Source organism: Vicugna pacos, chromosome 13 (assembly GCF_048564905.1).
Source record: "Vicugna pacos chromosome 13, VicPac4, whole genome shotgun sequence".
In the NCBI taxonomy this organism is placed as follows: domain Eukaryota; kingdom Metazoa; phylum Chordata; class Mammalia; order Artiodactyla; family Camelidae; genus Vicugna; species Vicugna pacos.
The window spans coordinates 22,908,844-22,933,150 of NC_132999.1; the positions used below are offsets into that span (position 1 = coordinate 22,908,844).

At 38.8% G+C, this 24,307-nt stretch overlaps 1 long non-coding RNA gene across 2 annotated transcripts in view; it reads right to left on the reverse strand.

Moving 5' to 3' along the window:
• The window catches only part of LOC140700897 (uncharacterized), a 262,804-nt gene extending 250,629 nt beyond the window's left edge, over window positions 1-12,175 (reverse strand). For both annotated transcript variants that reach the window (XR_012079640.1, XR_012079639.1), the window contains exon 1: window positions 12,001-12,175. This is a non-coding gene — a long non-coding RNA (uncharacterized lncRNA). The remainder of the gene's footprint in view (window positions 1-12,000) is intronic.
• Between the last annotated feature and the right edge of the window lie 12,132 nt (window positions 12,176-24,307).

A 24,307-nucleotide genomic window follows, 5' to 3' on the forward strand; every position in this document is an offset into this window, starting at 1 on the left:
GTCAATGTTCATAGATTTCCAGGGGATACTTATTTTCATTCTAAATGTATAAAAGACAAATACCAGATTGCCTTTTTGTAGCCTTATTTGACACATCACTCGCACTGCACTCATCAGTTACCTGCTATTGGCCAAATTTCTCTATTGAAAGCAACTTTTTTCCTGCCTGTGCCTTATTTGATATGCTTCAATCCACGGTTAATAGCCATAGGGAAATAAGCCTGAGCTTTGATACTCATCATGTTCTGTAGCCCAGAGCATGGATTCATGTACAGTTCTCTACGTCATGGACAGAAATGGAAATGGACAGATAACTGACATGGGCTCAAAGTGTTCTAAGGGTGTTATTTATCTCCCTCACAATAATACAGAAATGTCACTCTATAAGATACTTGAGAAACTGCCTAATTATCCCACAGTATTTCCAAAAGTTACTAAAGTTCAGTCAGAAGGATAAAGAGAGTAACAACCTAAAGTAGAAGGGTTGCTCACCAATTCTCCAACCTGGCAGAAGCATTCTGGCCCCATTTAACCTGTTTCAAGACTCAACATTTTTAGTGTAAGTTGACTTTGTCAAAATCAACCAACTGAAAATACATTGGGAGTGTTGACTGTTGGAAGAATAAATGGTCAGAGAAGTGCAGGAATAGAAAATGACTCCCTGGTCAATAAAAACAACAAAGATATAAAGAGAAACAAGATACTAACACCCATGAATGGAATTAAGTACTTTTCATCCCTGGTGACATCAGACAAAATGTCCATAACACTTGTACCTCAGGTGGCAACTGATGCTAAGCAGATAACAGCTAGTAGAGCCAAAGGCTTGTTGGAAACTGTGAACGGATCATAGCTCAGGCAAACTCAGTGGGACCAGACCCAGTTAAATGGAAAGATGGTGGTTCAAAAGGAGGCACAGATGAATTTTGTTTTAGTCTATTCAAAGCTAAATTTACATAGTGGATACTTGTGAAAGCAAGGAGGCTGAACACAAAAATCTTTCAAGTTTTCCATGTCTGCTCAAGAAGACTAAAACATCAATCATATGGGTTACTTGAATGACTCTTGAAGAATGAAGTTGTCCAGCAACTATCAGAGCTTAGCCTCCATTTATTCATTTCTCATTTAATCTAGTGTTGTAAAGTATGATATGCTGAATAAACTTCTTAACATATCTTAGAGATAAGATAATTTGCCCAAATTATATAAAGTCTCAGAAATGAATATAATGCCCATATTCCATGAAGCTAACAACCTGGTGATGTCAAAGAAGATGCATAAGTTAAACCCTCCTCTTTTTAGCGTAGGTAGATGAGAGCATTTTAGGAGGTTTCCCTTCTTCCATACTTTTTCTCCAACTGATTTCTTTAACACCAGATGTTTCCCTCTATGTTATCAGAGAAGTGATAAATATTCTTTCTCCCATTACTGAGTGGATAACCTCAGACTGCTGATCTCCCTGTCTGTCTCTGAGAGCCAGTATGATGCAACTATAAGGGCTACAGGCCTGGAGACCAGACACAAAGGCTATACTGATCACAGCTCTGCCACTAACTCACGTTGTAACCTTGAACAAGTCATTTTCCTTTTCTAGGTCACAATTTTCTCATCTATCAAATGAAGGCATTCAATGCATAATTTGTAAGAACAATTTACAGCTTAATTGTTCTTTAATTCAAAGCATAATTTGGGGTATAGATTTCCTTGATACTTTTAGGCACTTCATTTACTCCAATAAAGATTAGACTCTGGATATTAAGTATGGTTAATGTATGTCTGATGTCACGGATGTGGAGAAAGTAATTGTTAACTTTGTTGAAATCTTTGAACTTTTCCAAGTTTACTTTGGGTAATTTTGGGAACTCTGAAAGAGCTCATTTGCATACCCAATCTCAGTGACCTGAGTGATTTGAAACATGTCTCTCAGGTGGACAAATCAATTTATTCTTATAAATAGGTCAGTCTCTTTTGGTTCTCTTTGGGAATAGCCTTTCTGCTTAAGACTATTTTAGGAAGGAAATGGAGCTATTTAACACCTTGTGTCTTCCATATTCTGCCTCCTAGGTCCAATGTACCTTTACTGAGTGCCCAATCAGAGAGAATTAGATGGTAACTGAGGCATTTGCAAAAGAGTGTCCATTTTGATTCAGTAATTAGTGATTCTCAAACTTTTATTATCCTCACTATGGCTGATTGAATGTGAATTCTTCATATATACAGTTAGTCAATGGTTTTTCTTTTTTGTTCCACAGACCTTAAGATATAAAGCATAGAGATATGAAAGAGTCTCTCATGGAGTTTAACTCTCCTTATATTGATGAAAAATGCTTTAAAGTTGGCAAGACCAACTTCTAGAATCCTTTATATGATTGTTTAAAGGAGAGAACTTACGTGATATCAGACGCTGCAAACTCTCAACTCAACGTCTACAACTAAGTATGCATTCAATAAATACATTCTCTTGTTTTTATTAGTAGTATTATATTATTTTCCTAAACAATATCAGTACTAGAGAACTGGTATTCCACTTGATGTAACCCTTTCCTCCAGACCATATCCTCACCAGAGCTCTACGGCTTGAACATACATGATGTATGGGGTATCGTCTGTTTCTCCTCCAGATCCACTCTCTACATTTCTGCACCATGTGATCCAGGAGGCTGATCTGTATGAATATATTAATGGACTAACCTGCTTTCTAACTTCCAACTGGGTTTGATCCATGGATAATATCAGCAAGAAGTCAGAGGGCAACAGCAAAAAAAGCTGTTTATTGCCCTGCTCCCTCCCATTATGATCAGTTAGTCTCTATCAACCAAAGGGCTCATCCCCTGTAAGGCAGTTCTCTTCACACAGTTATGTCTTGTCACTAGTTACTAATCATTCCCTTGCCTTGCCTATCAAGCTACTGCTTTCCTGTAACAAACCAGAGAACACTGCACTATTCTTCCCAATTTACCTACACTCAACCAATTCTTGGTAAGTAGTCCCTTTTTTTTTAATATTTTCTTCAAATTATCCAGTTAATGTGTGCCATGCCTTTCTTGACAGGACCCCGACAATGCACAAGACCTCTAGGCTATCAGTTTCATGAGAACGGGGATCTCTGTTCTGAATTATTCATTGCTGGATCCCTGGCACTTAGCACACTGCCTAGCATGTATTAGGTATTTGAGATATATTTGTTGAATGAATGACTGTTCTCTAAGTAGGGCTTTAGCAAAGACTTTTACAACTTCGAAGGACTCTTTAAGGAAAAAAATATACAAATATGTCAGTGTTGCAAAGTTTACAAAAATATATGACCTAACTGCTTAGGCCCCTCAAGACCCTGAATGGGTCCTAACCAAATGAAGGGCCCTGAAACTTAAGTTTCTCTAGCTTCAACCTGATTTTTCTTGAATCTCTACTCAAGAGTTTCAAGGAATCTTCCAGTTTCCTTCACAGAAATGTGAAGCAAACAGCATGATGTAAGGGAAAATGCATAGAATTAGAAGTCAAATATACATGGGTGGGAATTTCAACTCCTCTGCTTGTAAGTTGGCCTCCGAGAGACTTGGTCTACTTCATCTAATATAGGGATAATAAACAGTCTTCTTTCAGAGAACTGCTGTGAGGATTACCTAACTACATAAAGGTCCTGGCTTACAATAGGCGCTTAGAGATTGTTTATTCTTGCCCTGGGAAAGGTATTTTCCCAGCAGCCTCTGTTCAAGCCCTCCCCAGGCCTGCTTCCTATTGTGATAGAAGTGGATCTTCCTGCTGAGTTCTCTGAGAATCAGTTTAATCAGATGCTGCTTCAGGACCAGAACATGGTCCTGTGCATACTATGTTCTGGAGTCAGGATTTGCACAATGGCAAGCCTAGTATCTAGCACAACTTGCCTTCAGCTAAACATATAGCCCTATTTGTCAGGGATCCCTTTATATCACCGACCATAACTCAGCCGGATCTCTGAGGAGCCATTTAGATGCTCTAAGCAAATTTTTTCATTGCTTTCTCAGAGGAAAAATTCTCCCCATATCTCATTTTCTAAGTGATCCTTAAAGGCAAGTCAGCTGCCTTCTACATAAACATTTTATTATAGGTTTGAGTAAGCCACATTTTAGAGCCTGGGTTGTCTGTTTTTAAAAATTCTATGTGCTCTGTTATTAATGCTCTCCACTTCCAGTTACTCAAATTTAATCCTTGCTTAAACAATGCAAAATTCATGAAGACAGGGATGTTGTTTGCTTTATTTATCATTATATTCTCAGAATATAGTGCCTGGTATGTAATAGATACTCAATATTTTAAATTAATATTGGGCACATCGTGCAGAATGGAATACCAGAGTACGATCTAGGGGATATGAATGATAAGGATAAACTAAGAAATCAAATACGGGCAGTGTTATACATCATGTATCGACAAGGGTTAAATATCTTGTGAGAGAGTGAGTTCTTCATGACTGGAGATGCCAGTGTAGAAACTGGTGAACATCTATCTGTCAGGGATTCTGTAAATCTTGTCTTAAATTGAAGATGGAAGTTGGTTACTTCTAATTTCACTATGAACTCAGAATTTATGATTTCATAAATTCACACTGCCTAAGTGTTAAGTGGTAGTTTGTGACAAGTTGGGGCCTAACTGATCTTGCAGCTAGTTCCAGTTCCAATGTCCTAACTTTGGTACCTTGACCACATCAACTTCTCTGAGCCTCAGTTTCTGTATCTGCAGAGTAAGCATAATACTGACCTCAAAGGATTAGTGCAGATTAAATGAGATATTAAATTTAAGAGCCCTCAGCCACCACTCTAAATGTCTATTAACTGCTCAACAAGTATTAGATGACTTTTCTACCCTATTCCTCAATATGCTCTTAATAAGGCTAGACTAGTTAAGGAATTTCTCAAGAATACAATGTAAGAAAGAGGCTGATACTACAATTTGAAAGACCTGGTCTCTTGGTCTATTGCTGGCCCTAACCACCTCTATGACTTTCAGAAAATCAGACACCTCTGATTCTTCAGTTATAACATGAAGGCCCTAGAATAAATAATGCCTTAGAGTACCCCAAGTCCTGAAGATGTATCTCCAGAAAGCTCAGTTTAGCTACATAAATAATCAGAGCAATATGAGATAGAAAAAAATCTACACTACCATTATGGGTAGGATCCTAGTAGGTGGCTGAATCTGACTTGGTCTCATGAGTATACTACTACATACTCTGGGCTTTGTGAAATACAGTAAGTCACATGTAATTCATTAGCCATAATCAGCCTGTCTTGGCTGAGATGCAGGTATTCTGTCTGAGGCAGATCTCTTCCACAGTAACTTCATTCCTTCCTGGAATGAGACTGAAGAATTAATATACCACAGCTAGCAGGATAATTTTTCAATTTTCCAAAAGGGAATGTTCTTAACATGGGCCTGGTATCCCTCCTCGTGGTACACAATAGGGTCCTCCACCTCCTTCTATGAGCCTCCCTATGAAGCCCAGAAAACTCATTCTCTGCTAAATGAATACTTGCATAACCATCGCGAGGAATGGATCATTTTCGCTTCCTGTCCAGAAACCCTACAGTGCACTGATGTGTCTTCCTAAAATTTGATTCGTTCTTCAAATAAAAAGCCTGATAGTTTTTCATTATATTCTTTCTCCTCTGGGAATAATTTTCAAAAAAATAATATGAATAATAAAGCATACCATTAAAATGGGGTGAGCTATTCTGTGGAGACAAAGAGCAGGGGTCAAGAAAAGACTCTCTTGCCTCTAACTGGGAAATTAAACTGCCCTCTTAGTTTTGGTTATAAAGGGTAGAAAAAGATTTCACTCAGCTGTGAAGGCAAGAGGTTTGATTAATAGAGCTGTTATCCTTGGTTAGCTTTATAATGACTTCGTTTGGATGGGTTGATTTTAAGAAAAATTGATCTCAAAAATATGCTTCCACTTCTGTGTCTGTCTTTAAGTCACCGTCAACACCCCCCTCCATTCCCAAAGCACTTTCGTCATTAATGAGCAGTGCTCAGGTTCCAGGTTATTTCAGGCCTCAGTCTGCTGATGAACTGGCAGATCCTGGTCATGTTAAGTTTCGAAATATTCTTATCTAGAGGTTTCAATGAGAACCCCGTGTTTCTGCCACTTGCTCTAATACCAAAAACTCACAGGATCCGCTACTCTTGAGAATTTTCAGGAACTCTCTACAGACCCGAGTTGCCTGAGCTTAAAGGATCTGTTTGGATATGATTAGAGCTTGAGTCCAAAAGGCACAGGGATGCCATGAATTAATACAACGAGCAGGGGAGAGAGCCACAGTATAGACACAACCCTCCCAAAAAGGCTCTGGGAAAACAACCTCAAAGTAGAAATCAGAACACTTGAGCTTCAGGATCAATAAATACTGACTGAAGGGCCAGTGAAAAACCACAGCTTTTTCACATTATTTCAACATCAAATCTAGATTTTAAGGAGACATTAACTCTGTTTATAATGAAGGCACTGAAGCCCAGAAAGGTTACATGACTTCTTAAGGTCACAAAATTATTGCAAAGTTGAAATCTGAACTCGTATCTCCTGAGTCTTTGTTACCAACTGCCTCTCAGAACCAAAAGGACAGCATTAAAATCCCTCTTTGACCAAGATTAAAATCACTGATCATTAAGAGTGACTTGCAATCACCAAGATCTTGCTTTTCCAGCTATAGTGACTGTCCACAGCTTTCAGGATAAAATTCAACGTTCTTAGCTTAACCCACAAAGCTCCCCATCACCTTTCTTCCAACTCCTCTGCCTTCCTCTCTCTTTAATCCCCAGAAGCATGTCTTCTTCTACAGCACTGCTCTCCACCCTAGACAGTCATTGCAATTTCCCAGTACATGTGCCAGTCCTCCACACGGGGTGACTTCTCCCCCTTGTTTATCCAGTTAACTCAACTATATCTTTAAAAATCAGCTCTATGTTCTCCTTTTCTGGGAAGCCTACTTTGACTCAGCTTAATTTAGATGCCTCTCCTCTGTGTCCCCACACACACCGCGGGGACCTTACTCATCGCAATTCTCCATGGACTTGCTTTTCCCTTTCACCAGATTCAGAACTACCCAAGAACAGGGCTATGTTGAATTTATCTTGTATCCTCAGCATCGATCACAGCTACTGAGGCATAAAAAGTGATTAATCAATGATTCTGAGTGAGTAAAGAATTAAAACAAGATTGATCAGGAAATGACTAAGAAGACAAATGGGAGACGATTTCTATTTCTGAGGAGACAAATTCTTTCAGCCGCAGTAGAGTTTCACCTGCCTACAATTTTACACATCACTCCCTGCTGCCCCTTCCAGCTCCTCCCATCTTATACAAGGAAGGAATCTTCTCTAAGCTCTGTTGACCTAAAACAGATTGACAGCCAACGATCTCTCAGGATCAGCAAAGAATTGCTATTTGGGGTCTGAAACCATGATGAGCCATGGGCAAGTCCCCAGGAAAAGTGGAGAGAAAAAAATCATTTATAGAGGGGAAAAGGTTGGGAGGGTTACCGTAAGCAAAGAGCCCATATCAGCATTTCATTGCCTGACTTCTGACAGTCTCTTACCAGGAAAGAAGAGGAAGTCTTTCTTTTTCCTTTTGGGCTCTGCTTACTGTCACAGGGTATGAGAGCTTCCCTCTCTGGTCTCCCAACTTTCCTTAACTGAAGTTTGTTTGTTTTTACCACCCATTCGCAATTATCTTTGATATGTTAAAAATCAGCTCTCATGCTCTCAACTGTCACTGACAATTACCATGAAAAATCACCTGAAAAACTCACTGCTGATTCTTGTGAATCTCTACTTTGGGAAGTTCTTATAAAGTTTAGCCCTAGAAGAACTTAATTTCCCCTTAATGGATTGGTGTCCTTTCTCCTCTTTTACAATGTAAGCTTTGTAACCAAGTGTAATTTCATATTCACTTAAGCGTCAAATTTCTTGTCCAACCACAGCAATTATATAAGCCCTCTGGTTTACAAATATTTTTATTTTACTTTCTGAACTCTACTTCAATTCAACACTGTCGAACTGTTCTGGGGGCTTAGTGTACATCCATTAACAAAACAGAATTAACATTCTACCCTCATGAAACTTACCCAGTTTAGAGGTGTTTAATTCTTATGTACATCACACAAGTCAATTCCAAAATTAATCATGCATATATGATCTAATGTTGATGCTTATATTTATTCAATATGTTTCCCTTTTTCATATGCATTTATTATAAATACATCTCTCAGCTATGTTTTATAAATGCTAACAGTCACATATTTGCAACCTATAAGAAAAACATAAACTGCTGGTGGAAGTAGAATCAACTCAGTTCAGACTTTCCTTACATAAAGGTAATAGCAAGTTTATAGGCAGCTTCAGTAATCCCTAATCAGCGTTTTCTAACACACTGGCAGTTGGTGTCTAGAGTCTGACATTTGCTGTGAATGAGTGCCTGACAGCTTTTGTTGGAAGTTTGGACTTCTTCTGCCTAGTAATTTGTTCCCTGCTGTCTAGAGGGAGGGAATATTACTTTCCAAGATACCCTACAAAGTGTCAATGTCAATCTCCCAACCCACTCCAGAGCTCACCACTGCTCCCCACCAACACCAGCTACCCTGCTCTGAAGCCTGCCTCGGTGCAGGTCAGATACGGCTTGTACTGGGATGCACCTGCCAGTCTTCAGAAATATCCAGAGAGGGTTTTGTTTGTTTGTTTTGATCTGTTCAGTTTTTGTTTTGTTTTGGTTTGGTTTGGTTTTTTATTTGTTTTTTGTTTTTTGTTTTGTTTTGTTTTAATGCTAGGCCTTGCAGAGATAGCCAAAGCATCAGTTGAGAGCTGAATCTACTTTGGACTAAGAATACACAGCTTGTAATACAGTTAACAAAAGCACAGTTTGTAGTGGACTGTACATACTGTACAATGGGAACCTGATATTTATGTCCCGTTCAACTTCCCAAAGGGTCAGAGAAAACCTTTAGAAATGGCTAAGCAAATGAGATCTACTACATCTACCATTATTCCTGTCATTGTTTAAACTCTTCTCCTGGGCCTCCTGCGGCTCTCATCCCACACTGCCTATTCTGTCAAAGGATCTGACCAGTGGGGGCCTGCGCTGAAAATGCATCCCTCATTGGGAAGAAAAACAGAAGTCCATTCACTAAATCCGACCTCACCTGCCCATCTCTATCTAACTATTTCACTCTCAGTACCATACAGGCTACACATACAACGGTGCTATCCAATCCAGCCCAGTTCATCAAGCAAGAATTCAATGAATTGCTACTAAATAAGCAAAATAGAGACTGACTGCAGAACATGCACAGAAACGATAGCAGGGACTTGGGCCTCCTACAAGGGCCCTCCCATTTGTGTGCTCAGAGGATATCATCACCAGTCGGCCCAAAGAGTTCAGTTTTCCTTTGCTTTGTTTTTTACACATTGAAAAATGTGACTTTTGCACTACAGCAAAGCAAACGGTAGCCTCCCCCGCTTTACCACTTTAGGTATGTGATTCCATTTTCTTTTGATAAATATACCACATTCCCAACTGCTTATTTTCATTTCCTTTCAGAAACTGGCAGGAAAACGTGCTCCCAAGCTACTGATACACAGAACATCGTCAACAAATCTTAAACGCATTTTACTAGACAAAAGAAGCCCCTTCCCAAGGACTGCACACTGTGTGAATCCACGCAATAAAAATAGTCAGGAAAAGGTGAAACTATAAAAATTGAGAACAAATCAATGGTTTTCAAGGTTGGGAAGAGGTTCTGTGCTTGCCCAGAAAGAAACTACATGAGGGAACTTTGGCATTAAGAGAGAAATGAATCTGTATCATGATTTTAGAAGTGGCTCCATAACTCTGATTATTTATCAAAACCTATGGGATTGTATAGTCAGGAGTAATCCTATTTTATGCAAAATTTTAAAAATGAATAAATGTCAAAGTCCACGTGATGAAAAGAACTCCAGCTTCATTTCTAATAAGCATGGCTTTGCTACACTATGTAAGAAATATATTAACATCATCTTTATTTATTAGCCTTTAGATTTATGATGTCCAAAACAATACTAGAATTTTGATAAGATAGATCCAAGCATTTAAATAACTTATAATCACAGATCTATAGAATCTAAAATTTATTTTAAAAAATCTTGAGGGTAATTTACCATTAGACTAACAGATTAAAAAGGAAAACATATAATCATCTCAGTAGATTCAGAAAAATCATATGATGATATCCAACATCCAATCCTGTTTTAGATTTAAAAAAAAAAAAGACGAAAATACAAACAAAAAAACCTCTTATGCAGTCACAGAAGGGAACATCTTCAATTTAATGAACCATACCTACAAAAACGGTAAAGCTACTGTTAGGTAGTTTAGATAGAAATGAGCACTGGGCAGGGGCAGGGGATGGGGAAAGGAACAACCCAGAACACAAGGAACCTGAGCTGTCAATTAGCCAGAACGCAGGGAACCTGAGTTGTCAATCAGTCAATTAATCAATCAATCAATCAGTCAATCACAAAACCAGGGTGTAAAAATAGGAAAAACAAAGGAACTGCACCATTTTTCTTCTCTTGGATTGGCCCGCTCCTAAATCTCAGGAGTGTCCTTTCACTTTTTTTCTCACTTCACTCATAAAAATCTTGCTTATATCACACTTTCTGTCTCTTGTTAAAAATATTTTTTTTCAGGTGACTAAGAACTGAGGTAATTCTTATCTCCCTTTTCCCGGTAACACTACCATCACACTTAATAGTAAAAGAGTGAATGTTTTCCCCTAAAAGGAGGAGCAAGTCATGAGACCACTTTGGACCACTTCTTTTTAAAATTTTACTGTACATTCAACCCATAAGCAAGAGGAAACTATAATTTTTCTCATGTATGTTTACCAAATTATACACTTCAAATATGTCTGGATTTTCTGTATATCAGCTATACCTCAATAAAGCTTTAAAAACTTACGTGATGTAAGCATAGTCCCTTCACCGACTGCTAACCAAACCCTAACCAAGTTCTTGGTCTCTTCATAGTATGACAATATTGGACCTTAGAAGTGGCCAAGAAGTCAAAAAGTCATTAGGAAGCGGCAGGCCTGATGTTTGGGAGGTGGCTGAACATTTGCTTCTGACAAAATCGAGTAAAATAAATCAGATGTCCAGGAATCCTGTTCACTGAGAGCACAAATTATGAGTGCGGGCCTCACTGAGAAGTAGAAAAGAATAGCATGAAAGACTTCCAGTTATGGAATCACACAGATTTCAATCAAATCTGAATTCACCAATTCTTGCTTGTATAACTTTAATATATTTATTACACTTTCAGTTGTTAGGACAATGAGGACAATCATACTTTTTTTCTAAAGGGTGCTGTGAGGAACAAATAAATTCTATTGTTAAGTGGCATATACTAGGCTCTCAATAAATGTTGGGTAAATTTCCTTTCTCTTCCCCAAAGTCCTTTAAGTATTTTCTGCTTTTGTTTTTTTCCAAAGCCTTGTAAATAATTATTTATCCAATTATTTATAAAATATTTTCTCGAAATCAACCCCAGTACTGGGTAGTGGGTTATCATAGAAGAACCAGGAATGGCACTGAACTAGAAAGAGCTGTCTAGTCAGGAAGACCAGTGTAGAAACAAACGCTGTCCTGCAATCAGAGTAAGTACCACCGCGAGTAGCCTTCCAACAAGCAGAGTGAAGAATTTGCTCAGCTGGCTCCGGGATGGTTTTTCCAGAGCAAAAAAACAGGTCTTAAAAGGTGGGTGAGAATTAACTAGGTTTTTGCGGATTTGGATGTGGCGAAACGCATTTCAAGCCGAGAACACAAAGCGGACACTTCACGCTCACGGGCATTACCAACAGCGCTTTTTGTAGCGCAAGCTTCATAGGGTAGCTCTGAATCCACACACACACCGAAATCAACGTCAGGTGTACCGGCAAAGCCCATTAACAATTCCCAGGGAATAAAAATAGAATATGGAAAATAAAGTCTGACCTTTCTTTTCCTTTGTGCTTCGTCGGGTGTCACTTGCTCACAGGACACTGCACGGGGAGACCTTGCACATGGCACTTCAAACCGGAGCTCCCCGCAGGAGAGGGCTGCGCCCCGACAGCTCAGCTCAGCTCAGGCCCACAAGCAGAAGCCGGACCCACGCAGTCCGTCCAAGATGGCGCCGGCGGCAGCGGGCCGTGTGCAGAGACGCTGCGCCGGGACTGAGACTTGGGGCGGAGCAGCTCATCTGCGCATGCCCAGCCCTGCGAGAGCTCCGCCCCCTCCCCCACAGGAGATCCCCATAAAGCAGCCCGCCCATGAAGAGAGCATGCTCACTCCTCTCCATTCTCTGATCAAAGAATAGAACTTTGGTAATAATTCTACCTAATAAAACTGAAAAAGGAGAAAACAAAAATAGAACTTTCCTTTGCTTCTGAACTGAACCCGGTCCCGTTCTATTGGCATAAACCACACTGGGCAGGGGTACCCTTGTTGGGGACTAACTCGGGAGGGTCAATAACACAGGGACTGCTACAGTAAGTGTTTAAGTGAACAGCAGTCTGCCCAGAAACTGCAGGCCCTGGTCATTCTATATGATTTTCATGTCCTTGATCTAGCCCAGGCTCTGGGGAAGTAAATGGAAGAGGCTTCAGCCCTTAACAATCTAATTTTGGAAAAATAGGTTATGCCTTCCAAGTACCAGTTTCCCACCAAGTTTGTGTTTATCACAACATTAGATCATTTAAAGTCCCCTCCCTCTTAGGCTATAGGAAGTAGAGATATTGCAAACCCCTTGGGCATGTCAGATACAGAGATAAATACCAAATACTGAATGTGAGTTTTCCAAACTATTTGCAGAAGGAATGAAACAAATTGTCTGCCTCTAAAGAACTTGCTGAGCACCTTAGAGAAAGGTACCAAGTAATCATACCACAACCAGCAAATCTGAAACATCTGGAATCAGATCTTTTGTAATATACATCAGAAGCTATATATTGACTAGATCAAGGAAGTTTTCTTCTTCTGAGCTAAACAAGTTAATTTGATTTAGAGCCACAGACAGCAAACTGTTCCATTTTTCCATTACCTGCATCTTTTTTCATGAAGAGCATTCTGATAGGCTGCCTTGAAGTTGCCTGGATGTGACAAGCATCATGAAATCCTGCAGGTGCCAAATTCTTGATTTCAAAACTTGTTTTCATTTCATTGCGAACTGCTGCTTCTAAAAGAATGAGCATGCCATTCTCTCCTCCTCACCAGACCTTTTAGAAGGAACTTGAGTAAACAAAGCTCACTCAGGATTGCTCAATTTTGATGGTGAAAAGGGAGAGTTTGGAGATCAGGTACATGAGTCCAAGGATAGTCACCCTTGGACCACCCTACAAAGAAGAAACTTAGTAATTAGAAGGAGCTAAAAATAAGTAAAGGAAAAGAAACTACTTACATGCTTTGCCCTGTGCTAAGTACTTAATCACAGCCAGTGATAGCTTTAATATCTCTTTGATAAAGATAAACTGAGGCTTAGTGACGTGGAAGATTGTCACAAAGTCCTAAGCCTTTTATAATCATTATAATAACCTTATTTGAATAGTACTTGGTAGTTTACAGTATGTTGCTAAATTTGTTCTTTCATTTGCTCCTATTTTCATCTGTATGAAAAGGACAAGGAATATTTTCTAAATTTTATTTTATACATGATCAAATTGAGGCACAGAACTTAAATATTTTGTCTAATTTACTGCTGAAAAAAAAAAAACACTACCCCAAAGCTTAAAACAATAAGCATTTTATTGTATCTCAAGATCCTGCAGTTAAGTATTTCAACAAGGCTCAGCTGTATGATTCTTCTCTCCCATGTAGCATTGAACTCTTTCAGTGGTATTCACCTGGCAGATGGGCTGGTTTGGAGGATTGAAAACGGCTTCACTTGTGTCTGGTACTTTCACAGGAATAGTTGGTAGCTGGACTTAGCTGGAACTTTTTTAACTTTATTGAGGTATAATTGACAAATATCATTGTTTAGATTTAACCTGTACAATGTGATGATTTGACATACATATACATTGTGGAATGATTACCAAGATCAAGGGGGCTTTTGATCAGAATGCCTACACACGGCCTCTCCAGCATGATGGTCTCAGGTTAGTTCCAAAAGAGGGTGCTCCAGTGAACAAGGCAGAAACAGCATGACATTTATAACCTAACTTTGAAAGTCACATAGTCACTTCTCCCAGATTCTATTGGCCAAAGCAGACATATACTCATACAAATTCAAGAGGAGGGAAAATAAACTCCATCACTACATGAAAGGAGATGACAAAGGACCTGCGGTGATGTTTCAAGACTGCCATAGGCTCATGGGTAATACTGGACCTGTGATTTAAACCCACAGCTTTGACTTGAAATACCATTCCCTTAATGCACTGTCTGAGGAGACACCAACAACTCACACGCCTGCAGGGCTGGCAGGTAAGAGCAGAGGTGCTGTCAGGGAACTGGCAACCCAGAAGACACACTCAGGGGCCAAGAACCCATTGCCAGTTGTGTCACTGTGCCATGAAAATCTAGAAGTCCAGATTTTTATGTGAAATCTCTCAATGTGTAGTTATTAGTAAATAATTCAAAATGTTAATACACTACCTTAATTAATTTTAATCTCTATTTTTAATCTCTCCCTATATCACACAATTTGAACTTTTTTGTTTTTGTGTCTGGAGGAAAATGAGGTAATTATTTATTTCTTTCAAAATAAAAAGTACAGGTTACAAATTCAGGTCAGGAGTCACACAGATTCAGATTCCAATCCTGATGTTACCACTTGCCTGGTGCTAAGTCACCCATGCTCTCTGAGTCTGTGTCCTCATCTGCAACATGAGGCTAATAATAGTCAACCTCGTAGGACTGCTGAGAGAGCAAAGTGAGCCAGATATGTAAGAAGGCTAGTTCATGACACACAGTAGGCACTCAGACAATCGGAAAGACGCCCTCCCGCACTCTGATAGGAAGCAGTGTGGAGAACTTACTTTCACCAGGAGTCAAAAGACCTTAGTTTTATTCTGGCTCCACCTCTGACGGCTTGACTTTGGATTTTCTGACTTTGTCATTCCAAAATCTCAATGACCCACATCTACAAAATTGGAACAGTACTATCAGCCCACCTACCTCAATATGTTGGGGACATCAACGAACCACAAGTGTGGAAGAGCATCCTAAACTACTCCCAACATTTAAGGCACGATCACAAATACCACCATGGGTCACTGGGCACTCTGACCCCCAAAAAGACGTCAGGATCAGAAAAGCAAAGGGCATACTGGTCAGAAGTGAGTCTAGGCTATAGATCAGTAGTCAGGGCGGCAAGAAAGTAGGAGGCCTCTGTAAAACTGAGCTTCAAGTCAGGCTGTGAATTGAATAGAGTGCATGAGACAGAGGCCCTGGTCTCCGCAGAGGCTGAAGGACCAGGTGAGCAGCATGGGGAGCCCTGGATTTGGACTCAGACATTACTTAGATGACCCTGGGACTATCACTGGATTTCTTTGACGTTTATTTGAATTCCTTATGGATAAAAGGAGTAACAGAATCTCTTCTTAAAAGGATTCATGTGAAGATCAACTGAACGTGTGTTTTCTGACAATGTGAGTTTCCATCCATCCTCTTATTGAATCCCACTCTGAAACATTCTGAAGTCATTCTGAAGTCAGGCAGAAGACTGAAGACGCTTCCTCTTTAAAACTCAGAACACACACACACATGCATCTAAAACTGTTGGAACCTGAATAAGCTCTGAGGATAGTACCAATGTCAATTTCCTGGTTTCACTATTAGACTGTATTTATGGAAGATGTAACCATTGGGGAAAACTAATTGAAAGGTATACACACGACCTCTGTTGGCAGCCTTAAGTGAGTAGGACGTGGGGCCCAGGTCGAAGTTCACAACAGCTTGCACCTGGTAAGAGGTAAATGTACGCATGCGCCAGTAGGGTAACTCAGCATTATGAACAATACACATGCACGGGCAGACAAGTGCGCCACGCGGGGCGCACCACCTTGTTGAACTAGAAGAAAGCGTTGAGCGCCGCCGCTGCCGCCGCCCTCCACGCGCACCACCCGCACCACCTGCTTGTACTGCAATAAAGTGCTATTTTGCTCCATGTCGGCCCCTTGCGCATTACATTGGCTCCTGGCGCCTTCTTCCAGTTAGGGCAGCTCACCTCCTCGAATCCCTCTCCAGCCCCCCTCGGCTGACCACCTCTTTGTACTTTTTTTTTTTTTTCCTACTTCCTGTGAATCTGTAATTGTTTCAAAGTAAAAAGGTTAAAAAAAAAGACGAAACAAGTGAAATATAATGAGAGAGAGAAATTAGCAAGACACTGATAGCGGAACACAGTGCAAAGATCAGAAAGGTAGGAGGGTGGCGGCGGTGGCAGGGAATTCACAGGCACTGAAAAACGCTGGATAAAGTCTGTAAAGAAACAAACAGCTGAAGATCGTTAGTCCAAAAGCCTCAAATCTGAGGCCATTTCTTCTTACAGCCTAGCTATTTCTTGCCTGGTTACTGTTCTAGTAAGAAAAATACCTCAGGACCCTGCCAGACCAATGGCTGCAGATAGAAATAGGTAAATGGGAACGTAGGACTAGAAAGAGAGGGTTGCACTACGGAATGGAGAAGGAGGCAGGGTAAGAACAGTGGCCACGAGAAAGCATCCCAAACAGGATGATTCATCAAGCTGCGTGTGGTTTTACAAGTGGCCCAGAGCTCGCTCGGAGGCAAATCTTGAATGGTGCATTTGGCTTTCAGGCAGATTGGTGACCGTTTCCTTGTTTATTCAATCCACAGGAAGGTTAATTATGCTAGTGACTGTGGCTGGGAAACAATTCTTGGAAAATGCTTTGGTAACAACAGGTTGGCAGTGTATGAAAACCATCTGCTTCCCACAAATGTTAAGGTAAACTTTCAAACTTGTGGGGTTAGCAATTACAGATTGTATAGTAGTTTAGTGGAGAGAAAATACATGCTGTGTTGACGCAGACTTTCTGGATCTTCTTGACACCCAGCCGAAAGGGAGCACCCTGTTATAAGAAGGATGGTCTCTGGGCATATCAAAACTTTGAGTAAGTCATCTTTGTTTGCACGTATTAAGGCTAACAGAACAAGAACATCACACAAGGGAATAGAGTATTTATACTGAATGTCTCCTAAGTAAATTAAGCCTCTCTGGTTTGCTCTTGCCTTGACCCACTAATGGGAACAGGATCATAGATGGAAGATTTGTTTGTTATAAAAATATTCAGTTTATGCTACAAAGGAACATAAAATGCTGCTCCCCTGACCCCGCGGCATGAGCGGCTTTCGAGGGCTGGAGTTGTGGTTGTTCCAGCTGCTCTGTCATGGAGAGGTCTACCCTCCAACTCATGTCAGGGCTTCACGGCTCCCCACCTCCGCTCTGGGGGAGAGAAATGGAAATGGCTAATGTGCTCACAACTTAGCAAATGTTGTCAGGGCTACCAATCCATCATCCTAAGGGTACTTCTCAAAGAGACAGATTCTTGTGAAAATCATTCAGCTGAAGCTGAGAGGGAATATTTTAAGGAGAGTGGAGTTCAAAATTATGAATGGCAGCAGGGAGTGGACACAAATCATATTTGCTAATGGAAGTGAAAAATCTAATCGGTCCTGGGTGGTTTCAGCTTGAACAGCAACACCTTATAATGCTTAGGCCCTAGGTGGCTTATGTCCATTACTCGTTGAGGAATGGCCACAGAAATACATGAATTAAAGTTTTTAGGCAATCTTAGATCCATAGGTGATTAATTCTTCACGTAGTATTCTCATCCTGATTGAACATCTGTGATGTTTTGGCTAAGATCTAGAAGGGCAGAGGGTAGAATGGGTGTCATCCACCTCAATCTGTATATGTGAATGTCTTGTAGGGGTGGTTATAAAAAAAAGGAAACTCATGGGGGAGGGGATAGCTCAGTGGTAGAGCACCTGCTTAGAATGTACGAGGTCCAGGGTTCAATCCCCAGTACCTCCATTAAAAATAAATAAATAAATAAATAAATAAATAAATAAACAAACCTAATTACCTCCCCACTTCTAAAAAAAAGAAAACTTAACATATTTGTCAGAAAACTCCAGGGCATTAAGAAGAGTACAGAATCTGAAATCAGATGAAATTTATTTTAACAGAGACTCTGCCACTAAATACTTGAACTTGTGCTGGGTATTTAAACTCTGTGAATCACATTTTTTTTTTTTTGTAATTAAAACTGGATGGAAAGGGGCGGGGGGTGGGAAGGGACTAAGATTTCAAGATTTCAAAATGTAGAATAGATAAACAAGATTATACTGTATAGCACAGGGGAATATATATAAGATCTTGTGGTAGCTCACAGTGAAAAAAAAGGTGACGATGAATATATGTATGTTCATGTATAAAAAAATTGTGCTCTACACTGGAATTTGACACAACGTTGTAAAATGACTATAACTCAATAAAAAATGATAAAAAAAAACCTGGATGGATACAATATTATGCCTCCCATGGGACTGCTGTATGGGAGACAGCTATCTCTCTATGTGACGGATGCCTATTATCTCCTTCTTCCTTGTTAATCAGGTCCCAGTTTTGCTTAGATGTTCATACTCCCCCGGGCTGTATGCTCAGAGGAAGGACCCCTCCCCAGGCCTAAGTGGTTAATCATCACCAGTCTAAGTCAAACGAGGTCATTCCATCGCCCCTGACAAAATCTGGTTTAGGCATAGGAATGTGATGAAATTCTTGCCAAAGAGACATGAAGGGAAGTCTTTGGGGGGAAGGAGGGCTCTAGAAAATGTATTATTCACTCTTACACAGAGCCCCGTAAAGACAACTTCACAGCAGCCATGTAAACTATGAGAACACGGCCAGGAGAATTTTAGAGAGTCCAGGCAAGCTAGGTCAACAACAAGATGCATTTATGAATTAGCAGCCAAAGAGCCACCCTATCTCTGGATTTCTGATGATGTAAGATGATAAATTTATTCTATTTAACTTGCAGCATCCAAGGGAATCTTACCTGATACAGTATTAGAAACAAATAAATAATGTCTATGGAAGGCTACCCTCCAGATATGGGATGAACCAGAGGCAAGTGTAGCCTCACCAAAGTTGCAAGCCAGCTTCAGGTCATCTCATTCTCAGATTGTATTCATATGCTCTGGCCTCTATTTACAATCCTGAGCATACGGCGAACTCACTCTGGAGGAAAATGACATGACCCAGAACTTCCACAAATTCCCATACATAATGTCTGGCATATCAGTTAAACACACCCATCTTATCAACACACAAGACTGAAGAAAAACACAGACAGGAGAAGAAGAATGGGAGAAGACTTGACTCGGGGACTCATCAGACATGAGCTTTAAAAAAACTCTTAGTAAAACGTTTTAAGAAATCGATGGCAATATGGAGAAGATAATCAGAGAACTGGCGCCTTAAAAAGTCAAATAAAAATTCTAGGACTGAAAAAACATAGTAATCCAAATTAAGAATTCAATATGGACCTAACAGTGAATCAAGGGGTGGGTCAACAGACACTGTTGAAGCCAACACAAGGAGAGCAAGAAAAGATGGAAGTGTTAGAAAGTATCATGAGAGCCATATGAGAGAGGATTACAAGGGTCTAACATGTATGTAATTGGAATTACGTATAAGAGGAAAAGAAAGGTTCAAAGACAGTATTTGAACGTTAACAGCTGAGAATTATCAAAAATTGACAAAAAAAAATTAAGTCACAGATTAAGGCAGGATGTATAAAAAGAAAACCACACCTAGGCATAGCATAATAAGACTACAGAAAACCAAAAATAAAATCATTTTAAAGCAGCCAGAGGGAAAAACACATTTACCTTCAAAGGAGGAATAATAAATCTTAATGGATGACTTTTCTATAGAAACTTCAGAAGATATAAAACTATAAAAATGCTTTTTAAAGTGATTAAAGGAAATATCCATTAACTCCCCAAACTAAAACCAGTGACAAAATGGTATATACCCAGCAGAAATAAGTGTTTATGTCCTACAAAGAAGAAAACATGTACAATACTGTTCATCACAGCTTGATTGTTAGTAGCCCCAAAGGAAAAACAATCCAAGTGTCCATCAGTAATAGGATGGATAAACACATTGTGATATATTCAAAAGAACACTATGTGGCAATTAAAAAATGCTACTATTACACCTAAAAGATGGATGATTCTACAGACACAATGTTGAGTAAAAGAAACCAGAAACAAAAGTACATATTGTAGCATACCACTTACATGAAGTTCAAGAACAGGCCAAACTAAGTCAAGGTTAAGGGACACAATTCTGTAACAGAATTGCAGTTACTTCTATGGAATGGTGTTGCCTTTGGGGGAGGATGGGAGGACTTTCTGGAGTGCTTTATTTATGCCAAACCTTGATTTGGGTGGTACACAAAAAATTCAGCAAGCTGAACACTGAAGTTTTGTGCTTTTGAATGTATATAAGTTATTCCTCAATAAAAACAATATCAATTATATAAAGAAGGAAAAAAGCAAAGAGTAAATAAAAATATTTCTATACAAACAGAAAACTGTGAGAAAATTTGCTGTCAACAGAATCACACTAAAAGAAATACTGAAAGCAGTTAGTTTTTCAAACAGTAGGAAAACGATTCTAAACAATAAAGTCAAAATGCAGGAAGGAATTAAGGGCAATTGGTATAGGTACATTAAATGTATAAACCTGAATGAATATTGTCTAAACAAACAATGTTAATAATGTCTTATGAACTCTAAAATGCATGTATTACTTTGCTTGACATTAATAACAAAAAAATCAGGAAGAGAAAAATGGAATAAAAATGTTTTAAATCATAGCAATATCTGGGAAGTGGTAAGAAATCTAATTTACCTCAGACTGTAATTAGTCCAGGACACTTGTTGTAATTTCTAGGATGCTCCCTAAAAGTATAGTAAAACAATGTACAACTAACAAGTTAATAGAGAAATAATAAAGATAGACCTGGTAGAGAAAATAGAACACACGAATATACCAGTATACACATTAAATATAACTGGACTTAACGTTTCAATTAAAAACAAAAATTATCTGACTGATGAAAACAAAACACAATGTGCTCCTTGTAAGAGATTCTCTTTAAACTTAAAGATACAGACAAACTGTAAGTAAGAGGATAGTTTCTTAGGCTGGATTTCTGCGGAAGCTAACTCTGACACAAGAATTTGAGTGCAAATAGTTTAGTATTACACGGTGCCAGGATCATATGTAAGAGAGTGAGAAAATAAGACAGGAAAAGAAGGGATACTGGGTGCACTGATGCACCGTTTAATTCTTGGGGCAACTATAGCTGAATTCTCCTGTGGATTGCTGAGAGAAGGCATAAAACACATATCACAGTTGTCTCCACTGAGGGGTGAGGAAACTGAGGTACATATCACTAAATTCCTGTACCGTGTTAGTGGAGAGTTCTGCCTGGAGAACTACGGACTCTCCCTACTTCCTGCCTGCCACGGGAGTCATTCAGATGAAGCTGTCAGCAGGGAGTCGAAGATGACTTCAGAAGGACTCAGCAGGATGTTTGGGCATTTCCTAGAAGAGTGAGTGCTGAGGAGATATGAGCAGGGCATTCATAGCTTTGGCCACACACACACACACACAAAAGTACCAAGCAAATACTAATCTAAAAACTAAACAAAACGAAACCAGTGGAGCCATACTAATATCAGACAACATAGGCAAGACATTCTTAGAAATGAGAAATATATTTCATAGGATAAAAGGAAGATTGAGTACTCATTAATAAATATGATTGCATAACTTCACAATCTATGAACTACAAACTGACAAGAAAAAGAAAAAAATAAATCTACAATCACAGTCAGAAATATCAGGATGCCTCTCTCAACAACTGATACATACACTGACAAAAACATCAGTATGAAGAAAGTTCTGAATAACAGAAATAACACTTTGGAACTGACAGCTATAGAATGCTGCAACTGAAAACAAAAGTGTGAGAACACACGTTATTTTCAAGTGTACATAGAGCCTTTATCAAAACTGACCATTTGCTAGACTATATGCCCTCCAAACACAGCGATTTATAGCTAGAAATAACAAAAATCTAAATAGAAAACCCCTAAAACTAAAGGTTATGCAAAATGTTTCTAAATGGCTCTTGGGTTAAAGAATTAACCAAAATGAAAATTAGAAAATATTTTGTACTAAATTATTTTTTAAAAACATACAAAAATGTTTGAATGCTCCTAAACTATATAGGCTTAAAGGAAAATGTATAGCCTTAAATGCATACATTGGAAAAGAAATTTTAAAAAGCCCTAGCCCCAAATTTTATGTAATTAACTGAAAAAGGAGGAGGGAAATGAAAAGAGCAGAAATAATGAAATGGAAAAAAATAAATACAAAGGAAATAAACAAAGCAAAAGAGATCATTAGAATAACACAAGGAATAACGGCTTAGCAAATCTGATCAAGAAGAGAGAGAGAGAGGAGGGGAGGGAGAGAGAGATTTAATAACCAGGTATGAGAAAGAACATGTCACAGCGTATCCCACAAATATTTTTTAAAAAGAAGGAAGGATAATGAGAGGATATTATGAATACCTTTATGTCAGTAAATTTTAAAAGTTAAATGAAATTGCTAAATTTCTAAAAGAGGAAATCTTGCCTAAACGGACACAAGAATAAATAGAAAACTTGAATAATCTATAGCTATTTGAAAAGTTAAATCTCCAATTAAAACATTCCATCAAATGTAGAAGTCTCCAGGCTCAGACAGCCTCATTAGTTACTTTTTCCATGTATTTAAGGAGGAACTATCATCAATCTTGCAAGGATTTTTTTTCCAGGAAAGAGGAGCTAGCTTTATGAGATCAGCATAACCTTGATTCAACAGCCTGGCAAGGAGAGTCCAAAAAAAAAAAAAAAAAAAAAAGGAAAATGTCAGAGAAATCTCTCTCAGGAACATGTAAAAATCCTAAATAAAATATCAACAAGTCCAGTCCAGCACTATATAAAAATGATAGTTCCCAAGGCCAGCTAGGGTTTATTTCAGAAATAAAAATTCCTGGTTGGGTCAGCACTCAAAAGTTCAATCCATGTAATTCAACACATTAACAGAATAAAGAATAAAATAATATAATCTCAATACATGAACGCATTTGATAAAATCCAACACCCTTCATTCTAAAAACTCTTAGCAAATTTGGAATAGAGTGAACTCTCTTAACTGGGTAAATATTATCCTCTAAAAACTTACATCAAATTTTGTACTTAATAGTGAAATGTCAAACTTTCTCCCTGAAATTGAGACTGTGACAAGAAGGCACGATACTGCCGTTTCTATTCCACACTGTACAGAGGTCTGGGCTGGCACAATAAGTGAAGAAAAAAACTGAAAGCGTAAGACTGGTGTGGAAGAAATTAAACAGATCCTTTTTCACAGATGACATAACTATGCAATAGACAATGTGAAGGAGTATGCAATTAGAATTAATAACTGAAAATAGCAAGGTTAATATTTTAAAACTGCTTTATATAGCAATAATAAAAATATTTTTTAAATGATGCCATTTACAGTGACATCAAAGATATAAAATACTTAGGAAAATATTTAACAAAAGAGATGCAAGACTTCTGCACTCACAACTATGAGACTTTAGCGAGAGAAATTATAGAAAACCAAATTAAACGGAGAGATATGCCATGCTTACTTCTTGGAAAACTCATACTGTTGGTTCAGTACTACCCCGTTCAACATCTGAAGCAGAACTAGTTGATATTGTAAAAAATGACCAATTGATTCTAAATTTTATGTGGAAATGCAAGACGCTAAGAATAGCCAAGACAATCTTGAAAAAGGCAATACTGCAAGATCAGCCTACCAAATATCAAGATTTGTTTAAACATACATTGATTAAGACATACATCAGCAGAAGACAAGAGAGTGTGCAGAAATAAACCTATCCATATCTGGTCACTGGATTTGGGCAGATAATTCTCTGCAGTGCAGTCAGGAGATAATGGACTTTGCAAGAAATGGTACTAGATCAACTGAAAATTATTACGGAAAAAAGGAACCTTGATCCCTTCCTAAAACAACAACAAAAAAATTAATTCCCCATGAAATGGATGTCTACATGTGAAAAGAAGAACATTAAATCTTCTAGAAAAGAAGAAAAGAAAATATCTTTATGACCTGAGAGTAAGCAAAGATTTACTAAACAGAACTCAAAAATCAACGTAAATATTATAA